This window comes from Microcebus murinus, unplaced genomic scaffold (genome assembly GCF_040939455.1).
Source record: "Microcebus murinus isolate Inina unplaced genomic scaffold, M.murinus_Inina_mat1.0 scaf061_hap2_Mmur4.0, whole genome shotgun sequence".
Taxonomy (NCBI): domain Eukaryota; kingdom Metazoa; phylum Chordata; class Mammalia; order Primates; family Cheirogaleidae; genus Microcebus; species Microcebus murinus.
Genome location: NW_027439007.1, coordinates 69,716 through 84,176, shown reverse-complemented (window position 1 = coordinate 84,176; position 14,461 = coordinate 69,716). Strand labels below are relative to the sequence as shown.

General features: G+C 63.7%; 3 non-coding genes across 3 annotated transcripts; all 3 read left to right on the top strand.

Moving 5' to 3' along the window:
* Positions 1 to 3,576: 3,576 nt before the first annotated feature.
* Positions 3,577 to 3,695, top strand: LOC142869188 (5S ribosomal RNA). Its single transcript, XR_012917944.1, has one exon. It is a non-coding gene; the product is annotated as a 5S ribosomal RNA (ribosomal RNA).
* A 3,519-nt stretch (positions 3,696 to 7,214) lies between these two features.
* Positions 7,215 to 7,333, top strand: LOC142869187 (5S ribosomal RNA). Its single transcript, XR_012917943.1, has one exon. It is a non-coding gene; the product is annotated as a 5S ribosomal RNA (ribosomal RNA).
* A 3,531-nt stretch (positions 7,334 to 10,864) lies between these two features.
* LOC142869186 (5S ribosomal RNA) lies at positions 10,865 to 10,983 on the top strand. Its single transcript, XR_012917942.1, has one exon. It is a non-coding gene; the product is annotated as a 5S ribosomal RNA (ribosomal RNA).
* Positions 10,984 to 14,461: the final 3,478 nt, after the last annotated feature.

Here is a 14,461-nt window from a genome sequence, read left to right as displayed (position 1 = left end):
CCTGGTTAGTACTTGGATGGGAGACCGCCTGGGAATACCGGGTGCCGTAGGCTTCTTTTTTTTTTTTTTTTTTGTTTTGTTTTGCCTCTTGTTCTGTCCCCTCTCTGGGAGCGAGGCGGCGGCCCGGGGCGGGGGTCACCCCCACCCTCAGCGCCCGCCGCGGTGCCTGGCGCCCCAGCCCGCACCGTGGGGCCTCCTCTTGTCCCAAGCCGCGACACCGCCGTCACGCGGCAGCATGCGTGGCTTCTGGACTGTCAGGTCTCAGACCAAAGGTCTGCTCTGTGGGAACCGACACGCTGGAGGAAACCTTGAGAGTCTGAGAGGGGAGGGAGTTCCAGAAGAAGGCCAGGATGTCATTTTGAGGGAGTATGTGACCAGAACTCGTCCCGTTGCTTTTGGGGTTCTATGGGCTACACGTAGGAATCTTTGGTGGTGGCACCTGATGTTGGGGGATCCGGAGTCACACCCAGACCTGCCCCACAGGCCTCCTTTTACTTTTCTCTTCGGATTCATTATGTTTAAAAAGTGTCTCTTATCTCTATGATTGCATTTTCTTTTCTCTCTCTTTTCAAGCAGATGATGGGAGTCCAAGTATTAAGGTGACATGTGTTGCCCGTGCCCCCCTCCCCCCTGTGTTCTTATTCATTAACCTCTGATGTTGTTCCAGCGTATTGTGGGGGTACCAATGTTAAGGTCGGGTACGTTGCCCTCTCCCAGCCTCCCCCCTCGGGTCAGAGCCTCAAGTGCGCCCATCCCCCAGTCGGTGCGCACCCACCCCATTCCTAATGGAGGTGTATGCCCATCCCCTCCCCCCACCCGCCCGACACCCACCCGATGAAGGTGATTCCTCTGTGTCCACTTGGGTGTCCGTCGGTTCGTACCCATTTGCTGGTGAGCGCGAGCACGTGGTGCTCGTGTGTCCATTCTTGGGCTACCTGGCTTACTGGAACGGGTTCCAGCTCTGGCCAGGAGAACCACGAGAGGTGCCCTCTCACCGCTGCTCCTCCTAGCTGAATAGCACTCCGTGGTGTCCACGCGCCACATTTCATTTACGCACTCGTGGGTCGATGGGCACTCGGGTCGCTTCCAGGTCTTTGCGATTGTGACTTGTGCCCTGACTCTAACCCTAACCCTTACCCAGCCCCGTCTCCTCCTCGGCCCCTGCCTGACTGACTCCTTCCCGCCCGGCCTGTCACCTGTCACCGTCCTCTGCCCCTGCCTGACACGCTCCTCCCCGCCCGGGCCGTCACCGTCCTCGGCCCCTGCCTGACGGGGCTCCTCCGTCGCCTGGGCCTTCCAAGGGCTTGGTGTGGACGCTGGTTCCAGGACGCCCTCCCAGGAACCCGGTAGCAGGGCGGCCGCAGCGTCTCGCGCCACCCAACCGTCCGCCGGCCGGCGGCCGTCGCTAAGTGGCCTGCGGGGGACGTGCCCCCACTGTGGGGCGGGCGCCCAGCCTGGTGTCTTCTCTGAGGCCCCGTGGCTGCTTTTCCCCCCCGCAAGGGGAGAGCCGCGGAGGTGGGGACCGCCTCCTCGTGGGGACGTACACCCAGCTCTCCACGTCGGATTCCGGGGCTCTCTGTCCTGCCAGAAGGCCCAGCTGGCCTGCGGGTCCTTAGAGTGGCAAAAACATCCGAAAACTGAGATTGAGGGTCCGGTGGTTGTCTGCACTTTTGTGCTGGGCACCCCAGGGAGGCCCGGGGGCTGGCTGGACAACGCGGTCTGCTGGGCGGGGGGGGGGTTTGGAGGAGCAACTGATGCCCTTTGCACTTTGGGTAGCAAGTGTCTGAGGTGTCTCTGAGCCCTGCGCCATGTCGGGGGTGGGGGTGGGAGGTCGGGGGGGGGGGTGGAGGAGCAGGAGGAGGAGGAGGAGGAGGAGGTGGGAAGGGCCGTGGCCTGCAGTCGTGTTCCCGGGGTGGCTTCTTCCGCAGGCTGCTTGGCCTGGGCTCCCTGCACCTGGGCCTTTGGAGGACTGGCCCTGTGCTTGCCAACGCTTCCCCTGCAGGGACCCAGAGCTGGGAGGTTGCATCTCTCAGCCCTGGGTCGGGCAGAGCCCCAGCGGGCCATGCCCACAACCTCTCTCAGCACGGGTCCCCCAGAAGGCTCCTTTGGGACCAGGATTCTCTTGCGGGTGGCTCTTTAAGGTCTGGCCCCTGGATGGAGGGGCACCAGGAGTAGAGGAGCAGGAAGGGGAAGGGGGTGGCCGTGCGAGGGGACACTTTCAGGCCAAGTCCCAGCTTCAGCCTGATCCTCCTGGGAACCCCGGGGTGTACGTCACACCTCCTGGTTGTCCCGCTCTGAGACAAGGAGCCGGGCTTCGCATTCCCCCAGCAGCCAGTCGTGGGCTGAGGACACCTGGGGCGTTGGGAACTCCCTGGCTTCTCCTTGGCTTAACATCTGGAGCTGCTTGTGAATCGTGCCGCCACACACACCCGAGTGCAGGTGTCTTCTGCACAGACTGCGGGCCTCGCTCTTCTGAATGCCGCTAGCTCGCCACCCACCCACGGGTGAACCTGGTCAGGGTACTTTCTCTCGGGGGCAGACTCTGATCCTGGCGGGCTACCGGTGTCTCTGTTTGCTCGTTTCTTTCTTCCATTTCGGGAAAGGCTTCCTTACTGGGTGTGGAAATCTCCTATGCCTTTCCTCGCCTATTCTGTCAGCTTTAAAATTCTCTTTCAGTTGCCACCCTCACAGATGGATTAGGAAACTCTTTCCGGTGCACTCATTAGTGAAATGACCTCAATGAAGCTGGAATCCAATATCTAATCGCCGATTTTTAGCGAGTCCACACGCCAGGGTGGTCGGGGTCCAATGCAGCCCCGGCCAGGCCCAGGCCCCTTGGACTGGGCCACAGGAGGACACAGAGGAGGGTCCCGGCCCCCACGGTCGCGTTGCCGGCAGTTCTCCAAGGGCTTGGGCGTTTTCCAGAGGTAGGAGATGGAGGGGACTGATTTCTTCAGCGCCCCACTAACCACGCCACCCCACCCATGGGACACATCCCTAGAGAGAGAGAGAGACGCCCCATACACTCGCTCCCCTCCCCCATGCGCTGTGCCCCAGCCCGGGCCCGGGGGAATAGGCGGCAGCCCACCCACAGGGTGGGGGGCGCAGCTGAAAGGGGTTGTCGGGGAGGGCGGCCCCTGCCTGGGGTCAAAGGGCGGGCGACCCGCGCGTGCGCAATCGGCGGCGGCGGCGGCGGCGGCGGGGGCGGCCACGAGCTGGGGGTGGGCCAGGCGAGGAGAGGAAGGGGGCTGGAAGGTCTCCACCTTGGCGAGTCCAGCCGTGGAGGCGCATCTTGTGTGAGTGTGAGTGAGTGAGTGTGAGTGTGAGTGTGTGTGTGTGTGTGTGTGTGTGTGTGTGTATAGAGAGACAGCCCCCCACCCCGGCCCGCCGCTCCCTGCCCGCCCCGCCCCGCCCCGCCTGTCACCCCCGTCCCTCGGAGCCCGCCGGACCCGGCCGGTGAACTCAACAGGCCCGCCCGGTGCGGGTCAGCGCCGGCGCGGGGCCTGGGGCGGGAGGAGGCGGCGGGGAAGCGCAGAGAGGCTCGGCTTCTTGAGCGGGGCAGGGGCGCCCTCCGCCGTCTAGGGCCACACCACCCTGAACGCGCCCGATCTCGTCTGGTCTCGGAAGCTAAGCAGGGTCGGGCCTGGTTAGTACTTGGATGGGAGACCGCCTGGGAATACCGGGTGCCGTAGGCTTCTTTTTTTTTTTTTTTTTTGTTTTGTTTTGCCTCTTGTTCTGTCCCCTCTCTGGGAGCGAGGCGGCGGCCCGGGGCGGGGGTCACCCCCACCCTCAGCGCCCGCCGCGGTGCCTGGCGCCCCAGCCCGCACCGTGGGGCCTCCTCTTGTCCCAAGCCGCGACACCGCCGTCACGCGGCAGCATGCGTGGCTTCTGGACTGTCAGGTCTCAGACCAAAGGTCTGCTCTGTGGGAACCGACACGCTGGAGGAAACCTTGAGAGTCTGAGAGGGGAGGGAGTTCCAGAAGAAGGCCAGGATGTCATTTTGAGGGAGTATGTGACCAGAACTCGTCCCGTTGCTTTTGGGGTTCTATGGGCTACACGTAGGAATCTTTGGTGGTGGCACCTGATGTTGGGGGATCCGGAGTCACACCCAGACCTGTCCCACAGGCCTCCTTTTACTTTTCTCTTCGGATTCATTATGTTTAAAAAGTGTCTCTTATCTCTATGATTGCATTTTCTTTTCTCTCTCTTTTCAAGCAGATGATGGGAGTCCAAGTATTAAGGTGACATGTGTTGCCCGTGCCCCCCTCCCCCCTGTGTTCTTATTCATTAACCTCTGATGTTGTTCCAGCGTATTGTGGGGGTACCAATGTTAAGGTCGGGTACGTTGCCCTCTCCCAGCCTCCCCCCTCGGGTCAGAGCCTCAAGTGCGCCCATCCCCCAGTCGGTGCGCACCCACCCCATTCCTAATGGAGGTGTATGCCCATCCCCTCCCCCCACCCGCCCGACACCCACCCGATGAAGGTGATTCCTCTGTGTCCACTTGGGTGTCCGTCGGTTCGTACCCATTTGCTGGTGAGCGCGAGCACGTGGTGCTCGTGTGTCCATTCTTGGGCTACCTGGCTTACTGGAACGGGTTCCAGCTCTGGCCAGGAGAACCACGAGAGGTGCCCTCTCACCGCTGCTCCTCCTAGCTGAATAGCACTCCGTGGTGTCCACGCGCCACATTTCATTTACGCACTCGTGGGTCGATGGGCACTCGGGTCGCTTCCAGGTCTTTGCGATTGTGACTTGTGCCCTGACTCTAACCCTAACCCTTACCCAGCCCCGTCTCCTCCTCGGCCCCTGCCTGACTGACTCCTTCCCGCCCGGCCTGTCACCTGTCACCGTCCTCTGCCCCTGCCTGACACGCTCCTCCCCGCCCGGGCCGTCACCGTCCTCGGCCCCTGCCTGACGGGGCTCCTCCGTCGCCTGGGCCTTCCAAGGGCTTGGTGTGGACGCTGGTTCCAGGACGCCCTCCCAGGAACCCGGTAGCAGGGCGGCCGCAGCGTCTCGCGCCACCCAACCGTCCGCCGGCCGGCGGCCGTCGCTAAGTGGCCTGCGGGGGACGTGCCCCCACTGTGGGGCGGGCGCCCAGCCTGGTGTCTTCTCTGAGGCCCCGTGGCTGCTTTTCCCCCCCGCAAGGGGAGAGCCGCGGAGGTGGGGACCGCCTCCTCGTGGGGACGTACACCCAGCTCTCCACGTCGGATTCCGGGGCTCTCTGTCCTGCCAGAAGGCCCAGCTGGCCTGCGGGTCCTTAGAGTGGCAAAAACATCCGAAAACTGAGATTGAGGGTCCGGTGGTTGTCTGCACTTTTGTGCTGGGCACCCCAGGGAGGCCCGGGGGCTGGCTGGACAACGCGGTCTGCTGGGCGGGGGGGGGGGTTTGGAGGAGCAACTGATGCCCTTTGCACTTTGGGTAGCAAGTGTCTGAGGTGTCTCTGAGCCCTGCGCCATGTCGGGGGTGGGGGTGGGAGGTCGGGGGGGGGGTGGAGGAGCAGGAGGAGGAGGAGGAGGAGGAGGTGGGAAGGGCCGTGGCCTGCAGTCGTGTTCCCGGGGTGGCTTCTTCCGCAGGCTGCTTGGCCTGGGCTCCCTGCACCTGGGCCTTTGGAGGACTGGCCCTGTGCTTGCCAACGCTTCCCCTGCAGGGACCCAGAGCTGGGAGGTTGCATCTCTCAGCCCTGGGTCGGGCAGAGCCCCAGCGGGCCATGCCCACAACCTCTCTCAGCACGGGTCCCCCAGAAGGCTCCTTTGGGACCAGGATTCTCTTGCGGGTGGCTCTTTAAGGTCTGGCCCCTGGATGGAGGGGCACCAGGAGTAGAGGAGCAGGAAGGGGAAGGGGGTGGCCGTGCGAGGGGACACTTTCAGGCCAAGTCCCAGCTTCAGCCTGATCCTCCTGGGAACCCCGGGGTGTACGTCACACCTCCTGGTTGCCCCGCTCTGAGACAAGGAGCCGGGCTTCGCATTCCCCCAGCAGCCAGTCGTGGGCTGAGGACACCTGGGGCGTTGGGAACTCCCTGGCTTCTCCTTGGCTTAACATCTGGAGCTGCTTGTGAATCGTGCCGCCACACACACCCGAGTGCAGGTGTCTTCTGCACAGACTGCGGGCCTCGCTCTTCTGAATGCCGCTAGCTCGCCACCCACCCACGGGTGAACCTGGTCAGGGTACTTTCTCTCGGGGGCAGACTCTGATCCTGGCGGGCTACCGGTGTCTCTGTTTGCTCGTTTCTTTCTTCCATTTCGGGAAAGGCTTCCTTACTGGGTGTGGAAATCTCCTATGCCTTTCCTCGCCTATTCTGTCAGCTTTAAAATTCTCTTTCAGTTGCCACCCTCACAGATGGATTAGGAAACTCTTTCCGGTGCACTCATTAGTGAAATGACCTCAATGAAGCTGGAATCCAATATCTAATCGCCGATTTTTAGCGAGTCCACACGCCAGGGTGGTCGGGGTCCAATGCAGCCCCGGCCAGGCCCAGGCCCCTTGGACTGGGCCACAGGAGGACACAGAGGAGGGTCCCGGCCCCCACGGTCGCGTTGCCGGCAGTTCTCCAAGGGCTTGGGCGTTTTCCAGAGGTAGGAGATGGAGGGGACTGATTTCTTCAGCGCCCCACTAACCACGCCACCCCACCCATGGGACACATCCCTAGAGAGAGAGAGAGACGCCCCATACACTCGCTCCCCTCCCCCATGCGCTGTGCCCCAGCCCGGGCCCGGGGGAATAGGCGGCAGCCCACCCACAGGGTGGGGGGCGCAGCTGAAAGGGGTTGTCGGGGAGGGCGGCCCCTGCCTGGGGTCAAAGGGCGGGCGACCCGCGCGTGCGCAATCGGCGGCGGCGGCGGCGGCGGCGGGGGCGGCCACGAGCTGGGGGTGGGCCAGGCGAGGAGAGGAAGGGGGCTGGAAGGTCTCCACCTTGGCGAGTCCAGCCGTGGAGGCGCATCTTGTGTGAGTGTGAGTGAGTGAGTGTGAGTGTGAGTGTGTGTGTGTGTGTGTGTGTGTGTGTATAGAGAGACAGCCCCCCACCCCGGCCCGCCGCTCCCTGCCCGCCCCGCCCCGCCCCGCCTGTCACCCCCGTCCCTCGGAGCCCGCCGGACCCGGCCGGTGAACTCAACAGGCCCGCCCGGTGGGGGTCAGCGCCGGCGCGGGGCCTGGGGCGGGAGGAGGCGGCGGGGAAGCGCAGAGAGGCTCGGCTTCTTGAGCGGGGCAGGGGCGCCGTCCACCGTCTAGGGCCACACCACCCTGAACGCGCCCGATCTCGTCTGGTCTCGGAAGCTAAGCAGGGTCGGGCCTGGTTAGTACTTGGATGGGAGACCGCCTGGGAATACCGGGTGCCGTAGGCTTCTTTTTTTTTTTTTTTTTTGTTTTGTTTTGCCTCTTGTTCTGTCCCCTCTCTGGGAGCGAGGCGGCGGCCCGGGGCGGGGGTCACCCCCACCCTCAGCGCCCGCCGCGGTGCCTGGCGCCCCAGCCCGCACCGTGGGGCCTCCTCTTGTCCCAAGCCGCGACACCGCCGTCACGCGGCAGCATGCGTGGCTTCTGGACTGTCAGGTCTCAGACCAAAGGTCTGCTCTGTGGGAACCGACACGCTGGAGGAAACCTTGAGAGTCTGAGAGGGGAGGGAGTTCCAGAAGAAGGCCAGGATGTCATTTTGAGGGAGTATGTGACCAGAACTCGTCCCGTTGCTTTTGGGGTTCTATGGGCTACACGTAGGAATCTTTGGTGGTGGCACCTGATGTTGGGGGATCCGGAGTCACACCCAGACCTGCCCCACAGGCCTCCTTTTACTTTTCTCTTCGGATTCATTATGTTTAAAAAGTGTCTCTTATCTCTATGATTGCATTTTCTTTTCTCTCTCTTTTCAAGCAGATGATGGGAGTCCAAGTATTAAGGTGACATGTGTTGCCCGTGCCCCCCTCCCCCCTGTGTTCTTATTCATTAACCTCTGATGTTGTTCCAGCGTATTGTGGGGGTACCAATGTTAAGGTCGGGTACGTTGCCCTCTCCCAGCCTCCCCCCTCGGGTCAGAGCCTCAAGTGCGCCCATCCCCCAGTCGGTGCGCACCCACCCCATTCCTAATGGAGGTGTATGCCCATCCCCTCCCCCCACCCGCCCGACACCCACCCGATGAAGGTGATTCCTCTGTGTCCACTTGGGTGTCCGTCGGTTCGTACCCATTTGCTGGTGAGCGCGAGCACGTGGTGCTCGTGTGTCCATTCTTGGGCTACCTGGCTTACTGGAACGGGTTCCAGCTCTGGCCAGGAGAACCACGAGAGGTGCCCTCTCACCGCTGCTCCTCCTAGCTGAATAGCACTCCGTGGTGTCCACGCGCCACATTTCATTTACGCACTCGTGGGTCGATGGGCACTCGGGTCGCTTCCAGGTCTTTGCGATTGTGACTTGTGCCCTGACTCTAACCCTAACCCTTACCCAGCCCCGTCTCCTCCTCGGCCCCTGCCTGACTGACTCCTTCCCGCCCGGCCTGTCACCTGTCACCGTCCTCTGCCCCTGCCTGACACGCTCCTCCCCGCCCGGGCCGTCACCGTCCTCGGCCCCTGCCTGACGGGGCTCCTCCGTCGCCTGGGCCTTCCAAGGGCTTGGTGTGGACGCTGGTTCCAGGACGCCCTCCCAGGAACCCGGTAGCAGGGCGGCCGCAGCGTCTCGCGCCACCCAACCGTCCGCCGGCCGGCGGCCGTCGCTAAGTGGCCTGCGGGGGACGTGCCCCCACTGTGGGGCGGGCGCCCAGCCTGGTGTCTTCTCTGAGGCCCCGTGGCTGCTTTTCCCCCCCGCAAGGGGAGAGCCGCGGAGGTGGGGACCGCCTCCTCGTGGGGACGTACACCCAGCTCTCCACGTCGGATTCCGGGGCTCTCTGTCCTGCCAGAAGGCCCAGCTGGCCTGCGGGTCCTTAGAGTGGCAAAAACATCCGAAAACTGAGATTGAGGGTCCGGTGGTTGTCTGCACTTTTGTGCTGGGCACCCCAGGGAGGCCCGGGGGCTGGCTGGACAACGCGGTCTGCTGGGCGGGGGGGGGGTTTGGAGGAGCAACTGATGCCCTTTGCACTTTGGGTAGCAAGTGTCTGAGGTGTCTCTGAGCCCTGCGCCATGTCGGGGGTGGGGGTGGGAGGTCGGGGGGGGGGGTGGAGGAGCAGGAGGAGGAGGAGGAGGAGGAGGTGGGAAGGGCCGTGGCCTGCAGTCGTGTTCCCGGGGTGGCTTCTTCCGCAGGCTGCTTGGCCTGGGCTCCCTGCACCTGGGCCTTTGGAGGACTGGCCCTGTGCTTGCCAACGCTTCCCCTGCAGGGACCCAGAGCTGGGAGGTTGCATCTCTCAGCCCTGGGTCGGGCAGAGCCCCAGCGGGCCATGCCCACAACCTCTCTCAGCACGGGTCCCCCAGAAGGCTCCTTTGGGACCAGGATTCTCTTGCGGGTGGCTCTTTAAGGTCTGGCCCCTGGATGGAGGGGCACCAGGAGTAGAGGAGCAGGAAGGGGAAGGGGGTGGCCGTGCGAGGGGACACTTTCAGGCCAAGTCCCAGCTTCAGCCTGATCCTCCTGGGAACCCCGGGGTGTACGTCACACCTCCTGGTTGTCCCGCTCTGAGACAAGGAGCCGGGCTTCGCATTCCCCCAGCAGCCAGTCGTGGGCTGAGGACACCTGGGGCGTTGGGAACTCCCTGGCTTCTCCTTGGCTTAACATCTGGAGCTGCTTGTGAATCGTGCCGCCACACACACCCGAGTGCAGGTGTCTTCTGCACAGACTGCGGGCCTCGCTCTTCTGAATGCCGCTAGCTCGCCACCCACCCACGGGTGAACCTGGTCAGGGTACTTTCTCTCGGGGGCAGACTCTGATCCTGGCGGGCTACCGGTGTCTCTGTTTGCTCGTTTCTTTCTTCCATTTCGGGAAAGGCTTCCTTACTGGGTGTGGAAATCTCCTATGCCTTTCCTCGCCTATTCTGTCAGCTTTAAAATTCTCTTTCAGTTGCCACCCTCACAGATGGATTAGGAAACTCTTTCCGGTGCACTCATTAGTGAAATGACCTCAATGAAGCTGGAATCCAATATCTAATCGCCGATTTTTAGCGAGTCCACACGCCAGGGTGGTCGGGGTCCAATGCAGCCCCGGCCAGGCCCAGGCCCCTTGGACTGGGCCACAGGAGGACACAGAGGAGGGTCCCGGCCCCCACGGTCGCGTTGCCGGCAGTTCTCCAAGGGCTTGGGCGTTTTCCAGAGGTAGGAGATGGAGGGGACTGATTTCTTCAGCGCCCCACTAACCACGCCACCCCACCCATGGGACACATCCCTAGAGAGAGAGAGAGACGCCCCATACACTCGCTCCCCTCCCCCATGCGCTGTGCCCCAGCCCGGGCCCGGGGGAATAGGCGGCAGCCCACCCACAGGGTGGGGGGCGCAGCTGAAAGGGGTTGTCGGGGAGGGCGGCCCCTGCCTGGGGTCAAAGGGCGGGCGACCCGCGCGTGCGCAATCGGCGGCGGCGGCGGCGGCGGCGGCGGCGGGGGCGGCCACGAGCTGGGGGTGGGCCAGGCGAGGAGAGGAAGGGGGCTGGAAGGTCTCCACCTTGGCGAGTCCAGCCGTGGAGGCGCATCTTGTGTGAGTGTGAGTGAGTGAGTGTGAGTGTGAGTGTGAGTGTGTGTGTGTATGTGTGTGTGTGTGTATAGAGAGACAGCCCCCCACCCCGGCCCGCCGCTCCCTGCCCGCCCCGCCCCACCTCGCCTGTCACCCCCGTCCCTCGGAGCCCGCCGGACCCGGCCGGTGAACTCAACAGGCCCGCCCGGTGGGGGTCAGCGCCGGCGCGGGGCCTGGGGCGGGAGGAGGCGGCGGGGAAGCGCAGAGAGGCTCGGCTTCTTGAGCGGGGCAGGGGCGCCCTCCGCCGTCTAGGGCCACACCACCCTGAACGCGCCCGATCTCGTCTGGTCTCGGAAGCTAAGCAGGGTCGGGCCTGGTTAGTACTTGGATGGGAGACCGCCTGGGAATACCGGGTGCCGTAGGCTTCTTTTTTTTTTTTTTTTTGTTTTGTTTTGCCTCTTGTTCTGTCCCCTCTCTGGGAGCGAGGCGGCGGCCCGGGGCGGGGGTCACCCCCACCCTCAGCGCCCGCCGCGGTGCCTGGCGCCCCAGCCCGCACCGTGGGGCCTCCTCTTGTCCCAAGCCGCGACACCGCCGTCACGCGGCAGCATGCGTGGCTTCTGGACTGTCAGGTCTCAGACCAAAGGTCTGCTCTGTGGGAACCGACACGCTGGAGGAAACCTTGAGAGTCTGAGAGGGGAGGGAGTTCCAGAAGAAGGCCAGGATGTCATTTTGAGGGAGTATGTGACCAGAACTCGTCCCGTTGCTTTTGGGGTTCTATGGGCTACACGTAGGAATCTTTGGTGGTGGCACCTGATGTTGGGGGATCCGGAGTCACACCCAGACCTGCCCCACAGGCCTCCTTTTACTTTTCTCTTCGGATTCATTATGTTTAAAAAGTGTCTCTTATCTCTATGATTGCATTTTCTTTTCTCTCTCTTTTCAAGCAGATGATGGGAGTCCAAGTATTAAGGTGACATGTGTTGCCCGTGCCCCCCTCCCCCCTGTGTTCTTATTCATTAACCTCTGATGTTGTTCCAGCGTATTGTGGGGGTACCAATGTTAAGGTCGGGTACGTTGCCCTCTCCCAGCCTCCCCCCTCGGGTCAGAGCCTCAAGTGCGCCCATCCCCCAGTCGGTGCGCACCCACCCCATTCCTAATGGAGGTGTATGCCCATCCCCTCCCCCCACCCGCCCGACACCCACCCGATGAAGGTGATTCCTCTGTGTCCACTTGGGTGTCCGTCGGTTCGTACCCATTTGCTGGTGAGCGCGAGCACGTGGTGCTCGTGTGTCCATTCTTGGGCTACCTGGCTTACTGGAACGGGTTCCAGCTCTGGCCAGGAGAACCACGAGAGGTGCCCTCTCACCGCTGCTCCTCCTAGCTGAATAGCACTCCGTGGTGTCCACGCGCCACATTTCATTTACGCACTCGTGGGTCGATGGGCACTCGGGTCGCTTCCAGGTCTTTGCGATTGTGACTTGTGCCCTGACTCTAACCCTAACCCTTACCCAGCCCCGTCTCCTCCTCGGCCCCTGCCTGACTGACTCCTTCCCGCCCGGCCTGTCACCTGTCACCGTCCTCTGCCCCTGCCTGACACGCTCCTCCCCGCCCGGGCCGTCACCGTCCTCGGCCCCTGCCTGACGGGGCTCCTCCGTCGCCTGGGCCTTCCAAGGGCTTGGTGTGGACGCTGGTTCCAGGACGCCCTCCCAGGAACCCGGTAGCAGGGCGGCCGCAGCGTCTCGCGCCACCCAACCGTCCGCCGGCCGGCGGCCGTCGCTAAGTGGCCTGCGGGGGACGTGCCCCCACTGTGGGGCGGGCGCCCAGCCTGGTGTCTTCTCTGAGGCCCCGTGGCTGCTTTTCCCCCCCGCAAGGGGAGAGCCGCGGAGGTGGGGACCGCCTCCTCGTGGGGACGTACACCCAGCTCTCCACGTCGGATTCCGGGGCTCTCTGTCCTGCCAGAAGGCCCAGCTGGCCTGCGGGTCCTTAGAGTGGCAAAAACATCCGAAAACTGAGATTGAGGGTCCGGTGGTTGTCTGCACTTTTGTGCTGGGCACCCCAGGGAGGCCCGGGGGCTGGCTGGACAACGCGGTCTGCTGGGCGGGGGGGGGGTTTGGAGGAGCAACTGATGCCCTTTGCACTTTGGGTAGCAAGTGTCTGAGGTGTCTCTGAGCCCTGCGCCATGTCGGGGGTGGGGGTGGGAGGTCGGGGGGGGGGGTGGAGGAGCAGGAGGAGGAGGAGGAGGAGGAGGTGGGAAGGGCCGTGGCCTGCAGTCGTGTTCCCGGGGTGGCTTCTTCCGCAGGCTGCTTGGCCTGGGCTCCCTGCACCTGGGCCTTTGGAGGACTGGCCCTGTGCTTGCCAACGCTTCCCCTGCAGGGACCCAGAGCTGGGAGGTTGCATCTCTCAGCCCTGGGTCGGGCAGAGCCCCAGCGGGCCATGCCCACAACCTCTCTCAGCACGGGTCCCCCAGAAGGCTCCTTTGGGACCAGGATTCTCTTGCGGGTGGCTCTTTAAGGTCTGGCCCCTGGATGGAGGGGCACCAGGAGTAGAGGAGCAGGAAGGGGAAGGGGGTGGCCGTGCGAGGGGACACTTTCAGGCCAAGTCCCAGCTTCAGCCTGATCCTCCTGGGAACCCCGGGGTGTACGTCACACCTCCTGGTTGTCCCGCTCTGAGACAAGGAGCCGGGCTTCGCATTCCCCCAGCAGCCAGTCGTGGGCTGAGGACACCTGGGGCGTTGGGAACTCCCTGGCTTCTCCTTGGCTTAACATCTGGAGCTGCTTGTGAATCGTGCCGCCACACACACCCGAGTGCAGGTGTCTTCTGCACAGACTGCGGGCCTCGCTCTTCTGAATGCCGCTAGCTCGCCACCCACCCACGGGTGAACCTGGTCAGGGTACTTTCTCTCGGGGGCAGACTCTGATCCTGGCGGGCTACCGGTGTCTCTGTTTGCTCGTTTCTTTCTTCCATTTCGGGAAAGGCTTCCTTACTGGGTGTGGAAATCTCCTATGCCTTTCCTCGCCTATTCTGTCAGCTTTAAAATTCTCTTTCAGTTGCCACCCTCACAGATGGATTAGGAAACTCTTTCCGGTGCACTCATTAGTGAAATGACCTCAATGAAGCTGGAATCCAATATCTAATCGCCGATTTTTAGCGAGTCCACACGCCAGGGTGGTCGGGGTCCAATGCAGCCCCGGCCAGGCCCAGGCCCCTTGGACTGGGCCACAGGAGGACACAGAGGAGGGTCCCGGCCCCCACGGTCGCGTTGCCGGCAGTTCTCCAAGGGCTTGGGCGTTTTCCAGAGGTAGGAGATGGAGGGGACTGATTTCTTCAGCGCCCCACTAACCACGCCACCCCACCCATGGGACACATCCCTAGAGAGAGAGAGAGACGCCCCATACACTCGCTCCCCTCCCCCATGCGCTGTGCCCCAGCCCGGGCCCGGGGGAATAGGCGGCAGCCCACCCACAGGGTGGGGGGCGCAGCTGAAAGGGGTTGTCGGGGAGGGCGGCCCCTGCCTGGGGTCAAAGGGCGGGCGACCCGCGCGTGCGCAATCGGCGGCGGCGGCGGCGGCGGCGGCGGCGGGGGCGGCCACGAGCTGGGGGTGGGCCAGGCGAGGAGAGGAAGGGGGCTGGAAGGTCTCCACCTTGGCGAGTCCAGCCGTGGAGGCGCATCTTGTGTGAGTGTGAGTGAGTGAGTGTGAGTGTGAGTGTGAGTGTGTGTGTGTATGTGTGTGTGTGTGTATAGAGAGACAGCCCCCCACCCCGGCCCGCCGCTCCCTGCCCGCCCCGCCCCACCTCGCCTGTCACCCCCGTCCCTCGGAGCCCGCCGGACCCGGCCGGTGAACTCAACAGGCCCGCCCGGTGGGGGTCAGCGCCGGCGCGGGGCCTGGGGCGGGAGGAGGCGGCG